At 42.6% G+C, this 13,562-nt stretch overlaps 2 long non-coding RNA genes across 5 annotated transcripts; both read right to left on the reverse strand.

Annotated features, from left to right (window-relative positions):
• Window positions 1–467: 467 nt before the first annotated feature.
• On the reverse strand, window positions 468–6,635 carry LOC123429034. Its single transcript, XR_006622609.1, has 2 exons — window positions 5,397–6,635; window positions 468–5,290 (listed from the first exon to the last, which is right to left on the reverse strand). It is a non-coding gene; the product is annotated as an uncharacterized LOC123429034 (long non-coding RNA).
• Window positions 6,636–7,835: 1,200 nt separating this feature from the next.
• LOC123429042 lies at window positions 7,836–11,560 on the reverse strand. 4 transcript variants are annotated; one of them, XR_006622616.1, is made up of 6 exons: window positions 11,234–11,555; window positions 10,750–11,111; window positions 10,564–10,622; window positions 10,260–10,481; window positions 9,489–9,663; window positions 7,836–8,360 (listed from the first exon to the last, which is right to left on the reverse strand). It is a non-coding gene; the product is annotated as an uncharacterized LOC123429042 (long non-coding RNA). The 4 variants fall into 4 exon arrangements; XR_006622615.1 differs by having other exon boundaries at window positions 9,489–9,612; window positions 11,234–11,554; XR_006622617.1 differs by having other exon boundaries at window positions 7,836–8,345; window positions 9,489–10,481; window positions 11,234–11,560.
• Window positions 11,561–13,562: the final 2,002 nt, after the last annotated feature.

Below are 13,562 nucleotides of genomic sequence, written 5' to 3' on the forward strand. Positions count from 1 at the left end.
AAACATTTTCTCTTCTTGTCACGATGATCTTCAACTTCACTTTCAAATTGCTTGAACTTTACAACATTTCAGACTTCTGTTTCATCAAGTAAATATACTCGTATCTACTCAAATCATCTGTGAAGGTAAAAAAATAACAATATCCCCTGCGTGCTTCAGCATTCATTGGACTGCATACATCAAAATGTATTATTTCTAATAAGTCACTTCCCCACTCCATCTTACCGGAAAACGAGATCTTAGTCATCTTGCCCATGAGTCATGGTTCACATGTCTCAAGCGATTCAAAATCGAGCGAGTCCAAAGATCCACCAGCATAGAGTTTCTTCATGCGTTTTACAACAATATGACCTAAGTCGTACTGCCAAAAGTAGCACTATCATTACTAACTACATCTTTTGGCATCAATATTGTAAACATGTGTATCACTACGATCGAGATTCAATAAACCATTCACATTGCATGCATGATCATAAAAGATATTATTCGTGTAAATAGAATAACCCATTTTTCTCTAACTTACATGAACAATCATCTCGCAATAAACAAAACCAATATAATGTTGATGCTCCACGCAGACACCAAATAACATTTATTTAGGTTTACCACTAATCCCGAAGGTAGACGGAGTGTGTGACGGTGATCACACCAACCTTGAAAACACTTCCAACACACATCATCACCTTGCCCTTATCTAGTATTCGTTTATCTCACAACTACTATTTCGAGTTACTAATATTAGCAACTGAGCCAGTATCAAATAACCAGGGTCTACAATGAACACTAGCAAGGCACACGTCAATAACATGTATATCAAATATAGTCTTGTTGACATTGCCAGCCTTCTTATCTACCAAGTATCTAGGCAAGTTCCGCTTTCAGTAAGTGTTCCCCTCACAACAGAAGCACTCGGTCTCTGGTTTGGGTCCAACCTTGGGTTTCTGCATTGGAACAACAACTTTCTTGCCATTCTTGAAGTTTTCCTTCTTGCTCTTGCCTTTCTTGAAACTAGTAACCATGTACATGCAACGCACGTATTTAGTCAAAAATAAAATCTAGAGTATACATTATGTACACCGTATTACTTATTACAATTCATCCACTTGTTGAAGACTGGACGTATATGTGAACCCTCTTAATAATACTACAATACTGAGTGCAAGCTAGATTATGTAGGAGACTACAAGACCTCTTGCAGATTTTTTTGTAAAGCTAGTTAGGTAAGGACAAAGAATCTATATATCGATTATTACATCCACTAATTAGGCACGTGCCTTGGTGCTATAATATTTTCATGATTCATATCATGCAAAAAATGAAGTGTTACTATAAGAGGCCGATAAATTAAGTCACTACATGACCAAGGTTGCAACCTCACATGCACGATCATCACTGATTGTGCCATTACCACTTCAAAAATTTGCAAGACAATTCATGAATAAAGAATAAATTGATAATAAAATATCCATAAAATAGTGTAGATGAATCCTGAAGTACAACAAGTGAATGCATAGAAAGGTGTATATACAGACTTACAAAAAACGCTTACATAACTTTACTCGTATAGAGCTCGCTACATTTCTCTCGGTACTTTGCCTCCAAAAGTTGTTTAATATGTGATGTAATCTACATTACAGTAGATATTTTTCTGTGTCAAGCTTCAAAATCATATTCTATATATAAGAAACCGGGACAACTGCAATAGTGGGAAGGAACCAGTCTATGAGATTATAAGCATGTTGTGGCATTTGACTTTACTCCTCTGAACATTGTACTACTAACATAGTAAAAAAAATCAACAGGAAGGTACTCTCAAGAAAGCATTAGTCAAAAGCCAAAAAATATCACCAATCTTACCTCACATTTACGGATAGCAGTACATTAGTCTATCTCAGAGCTCACATACAAATATAGTAACGAAACTTTGCCTTGAATTCGGTAACAAGATTCTAATCTCTAACATTTACCTTGAAAAAAAGGAACCTGGTCACATGATGCAAAAATACTTATAGACACAAATCATCAGTAGAGAATATTGAATCGTTAAATAGTCAGAATCTGCCAAGGTTAAGAAAATCGAATCATAATATAGTCCACTGCAATGAATTCTCAAAATATCTTAAATTACTCTACTTCGTGTTATTAGCATGCTTGTTCACCTTCCCATAGAGTGTCCGCTGATTCAGCTAGCTAGTGATTGTTTTTAGTCCATAATAGCAAATTTGTTGTACATGCTTCACACATGTAAAAAACAATGCAAAATGTTGTTTATTTGTTTGTGAATCATGTGCACAGCCCATGGCAACATAGCTGAAGATATACTAAATACTTTCTAGTTAACTCTTCAAATGACTAATCAATACGGAAGTCCTCACTACATCTCTAGGTAAGAACCAAATATCTCGGTCTATTTTTCTCTTCCAGTTTAGATCTCACAAAAGTAGTTGAGTACAAAAAATATAGCAGACGGGATAACCTGAAGTAGCTATTATCAACCATGCATCATATATATCAGCTGCCCATTAATGGTTAGTTCATACAATGTGCACAATTTCTGTTGAAGTAATAAAAGTGATGGAAGACCTCAAGTACGCTCAACCCAGATTACTTACACAAGCAAAATATAGGAGAAAGAGTGATGTTTATCAACTACAATTATTTTAATATAATCATGAAAAATAGGAAGCTCTTAAGATAATCATGAAACATAGGAGGCTCCAGTTCACAGGAAACTAAATTGGCTCTTATAGGCCGATCGATCATCACAACCAAAACAGGTGTTCAATTAACAACAAAATTGATGGCCTTGTATATACAAAAACAGAAGGAGCATGATAAATGGGATAGTGCCCTTGTATACACACAACGGGAACACTGGAGCCTTAATTTAATTCCTACAGCTCAAAAGAGATAACATTGCTAGGTTGTAACATAGATCACGTGCAAGGAGAATGCATGGGCACCATATATAGTGTTTCATGAGTGTCGAGTAATAGCATTTCTCTTAACTATCCTTTATTGGTGTATGGACATAAGGCTTGTCTTGATCTTCAGTTTTAGCATTCTAGTATGCAGTGCATGTCTATAACCATGTCTTATCAACGGAGAAAGAGAGAGGCGACACCCGAATTCCTTGCTATCAGCACGCCATTCCAAGCATGCTCAGCCACCATGTTGTGCAACAAACCGTGATAATGATAATGGGTGGTGCAAAATAAGAAGCGAACAATAGGACAAAACCAATACTGACTCATGTTGAACAAAATCAAAATCTCACCTATAGATGCATCACGAACCTGAGCCTCTGAATCTTTTGTTTGTGCTCTAAGGGAAAAATAGCATAATGCCAATGAGGTTACCATTTGAACCAACTCTTATCATGGAAGCACACGGAGATAAGAGAAGTTGCATATTTTTTTGCTGATAGTGACAAACCTTAAGTTGCAGAGGAGGCGGGGCCGTCCTGCGCAGTGGGAGGTCCGGTGAGTGAGGTCTGGCGAGATAAAGCATTACACCTGGTCGATGGGGCGGCGGCGAATCTGGCCGAAGTGCGTGGTGCGTCGGGCGGCGCAGTGGGCGACACCACGTGCGTGCCCGGAGGAAGGGACGACCACTCCTCGTGCATCCGCGACGGTGGCTCACCTGCATGGGAGCGATCGAAGCCTCGCGCGCGTGTCCAAGCCAAGGCTTGTGTTTGGCTCCTCTCCGCGCGTCTGTCGTCGGGAGTTGGGGGCCGAGTCGACGTAATGGAGAGGGAGGCCGACGGTGACCAAGGTGAGGTGTGAGTAGCGGGTGAGATGGGGAACGCGGTTAGCGGCGGCGGCTCTCCATAGGAACAGGAGGTGGGGGTTGACCCGATCGAGCGTGATGCACCATGGGTTATGGGTGGACCAGGGGCATGGGAGTGGGGCTCAGCGTTTCGGACGTGGATGCGGGGCTGGGCGTTTCGTTAGCGATGTACTTTCGTTAACGAAGATGTTTAGACCATTGATGATATCGTTAGCAGCTAAGATTGTGATTTGGATCTGCTTCTTCCTCCTTTTATAGTATAGACTCCAGTAGTAGAGTAGTAGATGAAGTATCATTTCACATATTACTGCTTGGAGTTTCATCACTTAGTGGTCTGCTCTGCATTCCCCACTTATTGACACTGCAGAATCATGTGTGCTCTACTATCGTATTTGTTTCCTTGAGTACAAAATCAGCGTTGATTTGGATTATGGCAACATGTCTTTGTGTCTGATCTAACGGACTGCATCTGTCGGTGAATCCACTCACTACTTACAGGTCATTAATTGTGTGCCAAAATGTCCTATTTTCAAAATTTGTTGAACCACCAGTTGTGTGCCGAAATGTCCCTCTACACATAACACTACTACCTTGTAATATTTGTAGAGGGGCATCAATAAATAAAAATAAGATGAAATAAATAAACAAATGAAGTTTTGGTTTAGGCGTCAATCCCATTTTCCAAATGCTCACTGATAGTATTTCCCTTTTTCTTTTCTCATACGGTATCCATCTAATATTTCTTGCAACATTAGACAAAACTTGGGGAGGAGAACTCGGTACACTAAGCAATTTTGGTCACAGGAGGGTTCCAGTTTGAAAGCTACTGACTGCATTTCAGGAAGACCATTTAATGACAACCAACATCTACATATGCATCTACGGAATATCAAAAAATGTAACATACTCATTTATTCTCACTGGAGATCTAAATGGTCAAGATGATGTTCTACATTGGAATGTCTTCTATGGAGATCTTAATGCTCAACATGATGTTATGAAATGAAGCTGTCTAACTAATGTATGAAAATGAAAGATTAATTGTTTTTCATCACAGGTTCTTTTCAGAAGACTTGAGAATTTATTCTCAATGGCTGAAAACCCATTTGATGCACTGATTATGCATACATGGCGCTTGCACTTCAGTACATTATTTGCTATCACATCATATAATACAATTGTCGTTTTTCACTTAAATGTTTCTGTTCAAAGTTCCCGCTGCAGCGCGGGGTATCTTCTAGTATAACCGGCCAATGAACCCGTCGACAGACAATGTGGATGTGTAAGCTAGCTAGTGGAGCAAGAATAACACTTACTATGTGGAGATACTGACCAATGTACTTCATTTGACATCATTTAGTGTTCATTCTTCTATGGTTAGGTCCTGGCCAATGGAGCTACACCAAAATTTGGAAATTATCCATTTTAAATAGCATGCCTCTCGTGTAACTTCGACAAAACATATGGGCATTTCCTATGCCCAAGTAAGGGCAGTCCAGGTCTGCAAACAAATTGAAAAATACAGGTAGCCATTTAGGATTATATATGTCTAATAGTAGCTCTTAGATGACAAATGAAAGAATCTAACAGAGATGCATACAAATGACCTCTGTGAGATCGGAGAAGGCAGACATGTGGTGGGGGCTGGAGTGGTCCAGTGTAAGAATGACCGCGTCGTCACAAGAGCAGGGAGCACACGGGGGGTCCCATCCTGGGGCATGGCTGTGGAGGAGCAGACCTCGAGCACTCACGGCCAGTTCTAAGCCCTTCGTCGCAAGCTTCTAACCATGTGAATGTATGAAGAAAACCGGCTGTTCAACAGTACAGATGTTCCATGTGAGCAAGGTGTTTTCTAGCCTGATTAGCATAGTTGACACTAAGCTCACACTTATACTACTGTACGAGTCTGCACTCAGCACTCTCCAGGAGTAATTGCTACAAAGCTAAGATTGGTATATTCAACAAAGCTAGTGGCAATTGGTCATGGGGTTGAAGCTTCATCATGTGGTCAACACAGTAGTAAAATCAATCTGACCAAAATTCACACAACGAAGACGGTGCTACTGAAGTGATACAACAGTTACCTACAGGATACATCACAGTGCACCAGAAATTCAGCACCCATCAACCAAAATCCAAAGCATTCCGCACATTGCGAAGATAAAGTTGTGGAATTGATTGCGGTGCGGGGCTGGATATATACATAGAGAGGACCGAGGAGGGGTGGGCTCGTGTTTGCTGATATCCGGGACTCGGCGGTTGCGGAGCCGGTACGCGCTGTCAGGCCAGGCAGACGACCCCTTGCGCTTGGGCGGAGCCGGGGCGTCGGCCTGCCGGAGGAGGAGGAGGAGGCATGGCGACATCATTCAAGAGACAACCTTGGTCAAGGGGTGAAGATGATAGCGCGACGCTCGCTGCCGGAACGGAGCCCTCCGCAACGCCTCCGCCCGACGTGCTGGAGGAATCGCCGCAATCGCGTCTTCCGAGCCCAGTTCGCTGTCAAGGGGGTGGGGTGGTCGCGCAACCCTCGCAGACCCGCGCTTGCGCGGAGGAGCATGGACGACATCGGCGCGCTTGGCCCGGCGTGCCGGAGGCTCCGTAACCTTCGCGTCGGGCCTGGACCGCTCAGGCTGCCACTTGGATCTTCGGGGTTCGCTGGTGGCGTGCTTGCCATGGAGGCCAGTCATCTCGGCGATTCCGGTGACGGCGAGCAGCGGGAGGGGTGGGACGGGCAGAATGGCGGCGAGTGGCATGAGGGGCGGGGCGAGGCAGAAAGGGTGGTTGCGTCGAGCGGGGATGGGCTGTAGGGCGGCAGGGCTGGGCTGGGGCTGTGCTTCAGGGCGGCGGGGGGCTGGGCTGCGGGGCGACGGGGCTGGGCTCGGCTGCGGGGCGTCGGGGCTGTGCGGCGATGTGGGGGCCGGCGGGGGTTGGGTGGGGCGTGGAGGCTAGGGGGTGCGGGGACGGGCGATGGGCGAACGTGCGCGATAGGGTGGGTTATGCTTCGTTAACGAAGTCTTTTCATTAACGACGTAATTAGGCAGTTGATTGAGTATCTAGAGGGCCAAGATCTGAAGATGGATCTCCCCTCTCGTGCTTTTAATGATACACTAGTTGGATGCCCGCGCGTTGTCACGGGAATACAAAATATGATGTGAAAAGATTACTCGATAATGAATATTTTATATAAGAAACATTCAACTAAAGAATATATGTCAACCATATGAACTCATGGTTCCAACTTCTACACGAGAAATTGTTTCTCTCTCCCTCTTCATTCTTTTCAGGTAATCATCCTTTCTTTCCCTTCATCATTTTTATCAACCTCATGTGCGAGCGTTCTTTTAAATCTTGTGCTTTTATATATTATACTCCCTCTGTTTCATATTAGTTATTATTGATTTAGTATAAAGTTGTCCTAAATTAGCGGCAACTAATATAGAATAGAGGGAGTTTTTTTTGTTGATCGAAATTATTCTTTCAATCTCCATTTATGACAATTAGTTAGTTGAAAGGAGACTTAAGCAATACCTCTTATAAATATATGAAAAGAAACTTAAAAAGTACCTGTCACAACTAAAAGAAAGGAAACATTGAACTCCGGTGAGTACAGAAACACAATAATAAGATCTTATTTTCTGGAAAATATACTCTCGCAAATGACATAGACTACTCCCAAACCCAAAGTATCTACTACAAAATATCCGACCTTCATGTCAATTCTCATGAAAGTTTTCCTATATCCTTCAAATGACTTGGGAGGAGCTCGCGAGGAGCATCTTCCGTTCAAGCACTTCCCTCTGATGTATCAGCTCGATTTCAAAATTGTCCTCTTCGCCCCCAAGAGAGGCCATTTGACCTCCTTGAGAGTGGAAAGAAGCTTAACAAATCAGGATCTACATGCGCCGTGTCTTCATCATGGACAAATACAAACCAGAAATCTGGAGCCAAGATGTACGCAAAAGTTAGTTTAAGTTGTTTCAACCGAAAAGCATATGATTTCACCACCTCCAAATTTCAATATTACCATGAACCTAAGACATGCTTTCTAATTTTGTATGGTTCCAGATCAAAACTCCACACATGACATGAGATCGAGAACGATGTGATGAGTTAGGACTAACGTGAACATTAAGTAGGACAACCAACATGCCCGGTTAACAGAAAACTATGACAACATAGTACCAGCACACTGAATATCTAAAGTTATGTGCATTATGTAGGTTCTCAACACCGAATAGCGAAAAGGAACATGGTGACATTTGACTGAAATTTTTCTTCAAATGTGCAATGTCTAAACTTGGCATGCATGTGCAATGTCTCATGCTCTTCTAGTTCATGTTCTCCTATCAAAGGCCTCCTTGTCAATCTATGAAAAAATAGTAGCTTCCACGTAGATGGGCCCTGGATCAACGACCCAGCAAGAGCAGGCAACAACATTATGGAAGTACCCGTCAAGCCCGATATCAATCGATGACCACCTTGACTGATGCTGGCATGTTGTGCGAATACGTGACGCGCTCTGGCTCACCAGATGCTGGCTCACTATAGAAGTAGTTCTGCGCACATCAAGACTTTAAACACAAGGATCAATAACTTAAAAAGGTAAAAGAAGAAGCAACTCATATAGAAGTGTAAAAAAGCCACAAGTGAGAACAGAATTGTGCAATAGCTCTGATGGATGTACATAATACGGTTGCTACCAAAATAAAGTAGTCTATGTGACAGTTTGATTGTCACAGAAGTTTACATGCTCATAATATACCCTTCAAGTAAACTGAAAATTGAGAGGTTCCCTTATTAAAAGTTTAAAACATCACATCTATATAGATACATAGCTCTGAAAGAGTACAATCAAATCACGAGAAAAATAAGGAATGTCCATTGTGACCGGAATCAAAATATCACACATTATTAAGAAAAATAACATGCTCAATGTGCAGGCAACATGGTACTAATTTATAACGCACTTGTCATGCGCGCAGAAAGTGCCATTTGTAAATGAAGTAGTAATTATTGGTAATACACATACACTTGTCTTGCACAAGCTGAAACCTACATGCAACTGGAATCATGCATCAAACCTGCATGTACAAAATACATCTATATTTACTGAAGATTGAAAATCTACAATCATGCAGCAAAGAAAGGAGTGTGATTTTTTTTGAACTCCCATGTATAGCCAAGAACACACCGACTCGAAGTAGTGCATCCTAATATAGCAGAAATGTTGCTCAGGCTTGACTAATAAAAAGGAAAATAAGGCAAGCATTTAGAGAAGTGTAATATTTAGATATCACTATAATTAATGATTATTAGAGCTGTGATTTGCCTGAACCATCTCATTATGTTTTTATTCTGGAATATGTTCTTTCCAAAACATTCAACTACTTGCTCATCTTCACAATAATAGATCCACCTTTGTGTGTGAGGTCCTAGAATGCATTCGATGCACCTTGTTGGATGATGTAGTTGCACTAAAGACTACAGATATTGCATCTTTCACAATTATATTACAAAGGGAGATGGCAATCTATTAACAAGGCCTCTCACTGGGAAAAAGCAAACAAAAGCGAGCGGAAATTTAATACCAAATTCACAAAAAATTACAAACCAATGCACAACACAAAATCGTTGACACAACGAGAACATGTATCACATTCTTAACTCCTATTTGCATCATTAATAAAAATGCCAATTACCTTTGCAAAACGCATATCACTATGCAGAACTATGTAGTGAAGCTTTGCCTGCTCTACGGTGCCAATTGTGTTTTCTCACCAGCAGCTTGCGGTCTGCTCCGGAATATGTAAAGATTTTCTCTAACTGCACAATATTTACTTCGATCACATGCTTCAGAGTGCTTGCATCATAGAACTATAAAACTATGAGAAGCATTGTAGTGGAGTGGAGTAATCACTTCGAGAAAATTAATAGCGACCATAATTTTTTTCATTTTTTCTAATGATATATCAAGTTTCTCTTACATTATACATAGTAAGTGAGAACCCACAATTATTATTCATGCCTTAGAAGTTTATTCATATACCATCTAAGAAAAGGCTATGCGGGTAGCATGTTTGACTATGTTAGAAGTATATATCGTCTGTCGAAATTTGACATTTATTTAGAAAATAATGTGTACCAAACAAACATACGTTGAAAATTAAAATTGACCATAGGTATTTTGGACAGTCTTATTCTGGACATGAAAAAGCCAACATGCTATACATGGGAGGCATAGTTGTTTTTAAGCCGGGCATAGTGGTTTGGACAGTCTAGACGAGTAAATGGGATACATGCATGCTGGGCATATTAGTTTGTAAGCTCGGCAACAATCTCTTTGCTACTTTTCTACACATTCAAAGGCCACCAACTTCTTAATTTAAGTAATTCGACAGTTCTACAAAGCAAAATATTCATAATTGTAATTAGAACTCAAAATCATAACAATTTAGGATATCTATTCTCACCGTGGACATTAAGAGGAATCTGAATATGACCGGCAACTTGCAGGCTGCCCCTACATGCTCGGTTTATACATACGTTCATTGTTGCTCTGCTTTTCTTTGGGTCTTTATGGAGTCCCGGTGCTGAGAGCGAGCGCATCATGCAAACAGCTGATATACCACCACAGCATGAGCGCCAACCTGGTCAATTTCATGAAACAACAATCCAACTACTAACAATCACATCTGCAGGAGGAAGACGCACATGACAAAAGGATCCAACTTTAGGGAAAAGAATAGATCACTAAACAAATTGAACGACCTCTACCTCATTGATCTTGTATGTCTTCAGGTTTGTGGTCAGGAGACCCAATCCGGAAATAAGGCCTGTAATTAACACACAAGAAGAATTAAACACTGAGAGCAAAAAAAATGGGCATCACGAATACAAACCAAGGAGAACTCAACACTTAGATACAAAATTAGGCATCAGGAGGACATGAACCATGCTTACATCAATCAGTTTATGTAGGTTGCGTGGAAGCTTCGCCCACGCGGTGGCCGCCTGCAATAGATGGCAACAAAGTCCTCCATCGTTTTCTCTTTGGTATAGCCTGATGGAAAAACACCTATTCCACCGACGATATCGCATCCAACTTGAGCGCCTGCCTAACAACATCCGATCTCTGACGCGAGGGAGCAGGCCTCTGAGGCTGCAGCCGCTGAGCAAGTCCTAGCCTTCTCATTGACGATGGGATGAGGACGGGCACAGCGAGAGCGACGGACCAACCTTGGCCTCGAGGCGTTGCGATGTGGAACTGGAGGGTGTCACAGAGGTTCCTTCTCAGGCGCAGCGTCGCGCGGTACTCAAACAGCCTGCGCAGACCCAAAACAAATTCCGACCCGGAGGCGAGGGGTGGGCAAGTGTCAGGCCGGGGAGAGGGCGAGCTTCCATCGAATCGGGGACGGACGAGCGACGGGGCGAAGAAGGGGCGTACCTCGTGTTGACGCACGCGGCGCAGCAGGAGGGGAGGTTGGATCCCTCACAAAGCGCGCAGCTGCTGCTGGTGCTGCTGCCACTGGCCCGCCGGGAGGCCATCATCTCGCAACGATTCGGATGGTGGCGCTCGTGGGTGCTGCTGCCACTGGCCCGCCGGGAGGCCATCATCTCGCGACGATTCAGATGGTAGCGCTCGTGGGTTCCTAGTTAGGCAGGTGCGCGGTGGCGGCGACGGCGGGGTCGTGGTGGGGGAGGGGGTAAAGCCGTTTGCGTGCGTGAGGAAGGGGATGCGGGGTGGAGAAGAGAGGGGGAGAGATCTAGTTTGCGTGGGTGTACAGAGAACGAGTCAGCGACGAGCACGAACCTTTTCGTGTTACGTGGCATGGTAGCCTTCCCGCGACGGGTGGGTTTTTGTCCTCGTAAGTGGGAGATCGTGGGGTGACGTTTTCTTCGCGTGAGATACAGTTTTTTTCTAGCGATTTTCTTTGGTGCGGGATCTCTCGAGGGGAGGTGGAAAGCGAACGAGGCGGGGGGATCGAGGTCGAACCATCACGACGACGGCAGATCCCCCTTTAATAGTAGAGATACTATTGGTTTTACTAACAATCAACACTTAATGCTCCTTCTTGATTTCTACCTTCACGGTGTAAAACATCAAGAATAGCTCAGGGATCATCTTCTCCATCTCTGACATGTTATAGTTCATCATGAAGCTCTAGTAGCTTGGTGGCAGTGACTTGGAGAACTATGTCAATCACTATCTTATCTAGAAGATCAACTCCCACTTGATTCAAACGATTGTAGCACCCAAACAATCTAAGCACATGCTTACCGATTGAGCTATTCGTTTTCATCTTGCACGCAAAGAATCTTGTCAGAGGTCTCATACCTCTCAACATAGGCACGAGCCTGAAAATCTAACTTCATCTCTTGGAACATCTCATATGCTTTGTGACGTTCACAACGTCTTTGGAGCCTCAGTTCTAAGCCATAAAGCATGACGCATTGAACTATCAAGTAGTCGTCAAAATGTGCATGTCTCATGTTCTCAACAGCCACAGATGACGCTTAAGGGGGTGGCGCATCGAGCAGTGCAACAAGGACATAAGCCTTTTGTACAGCAACTGAGGACAATCTTCAGATCATAGACCTAGTCCGCATAATTGCTACCATCATCTTTCAACTTGGTTTTCTCTAGGAACTTATCAAAAGTACACGGGAGCTACAGGGTGAGCTATTGATTTATAACGTAATTTGCAAAGACATTTTTAGACTATGTTCAAGATAATGAGTTCAATTAATCATATTACTACAGAACTCCCACTCAAATAAACATCCCTCACGTTGTTCAAGTGTAACGTGATCCAAATCCGCCAACCCAAGTCTGATCATCACGTGAGATGAGGTGGTTTCAATGGTGAACATCTCCATGTTGATCATATTTACTATATAACTCATGTTTGATCTTTCGGACTCCTGTGTTCCGAGGCCATATCTATACATGCTAGGCTCATCAAGTTTAACACAAGTGTTCTGCATGTGCGAAACTGGCTTACACCCATTGTATGTGAACGTAGAATCTATCACACCCGATCATCATGAGGTGCTTCGAAAAGACGAACCTTCACAATGGTGCACACTTGGGGAGAACACAATTTTATCTTCAAATTTTAGTGAGGGATCATCTTATAATGCTACTGTTGTCCTCAGCAAAATAAGATGCATAAAAGGATTAACATCACATGTAAATCATCTAAGTGTCATGATATGGCCATCGTCATCTTGTGCTTTTGATCTCCATCTCCAAAGCACCAGCATGATCTCCATCGTCATCGACATGACACCATGATCTCCATCATCGTGTCATCATGTAGTGGCCGGACCAACTATTTCTTCTACAACTATTGCTAACTCATATGATAAAGTAAAGCAAATGGCACAAATAAATTAAAGACAACCCTATGGCTCCTACCGGTTGACGTACTCATCGACATGCAAGTGGTGATAATTAATACAAAACATGATCATCTCATACATCACATATATCAAATCACGTCTTTGGCCATATCACATCACAACATGCCCTCCAAAAACAAGTTAGATGTCCTCTACTTTCTTGTTGCAAGTTTTACGTGGCTGCTATGGGCAACTAGCAAGAACCCTTCTTACCTACGCAAAGCCACAACGATGATATTCAAGTTGCCATTTAACCTTCTGCAAGGACCGCCTCTATCGAATCCGATTCAACTAAAGTAGGAGGGACAGACACACGCCAACCACCTTTATGCAACCAAGTTACATGTCAGTCGATGGAACCGGTCTTTTGT

The sequence above is a fragment of the Hordeum vulgare genome, chromosome 1H (genome assembly GCF_904849725.1).
Source record: "Hordeum vulgare subsp. vulgare chromosome 1H, MorexV3_pseudomolecules_assembly, whole genome shotgun sequence".
NCBI lineage: Eukaryota > Viridiplantae > Streptophyta > Magnoliopsida > Poales > Poaceae > Hordeum > Hordeum vulgare.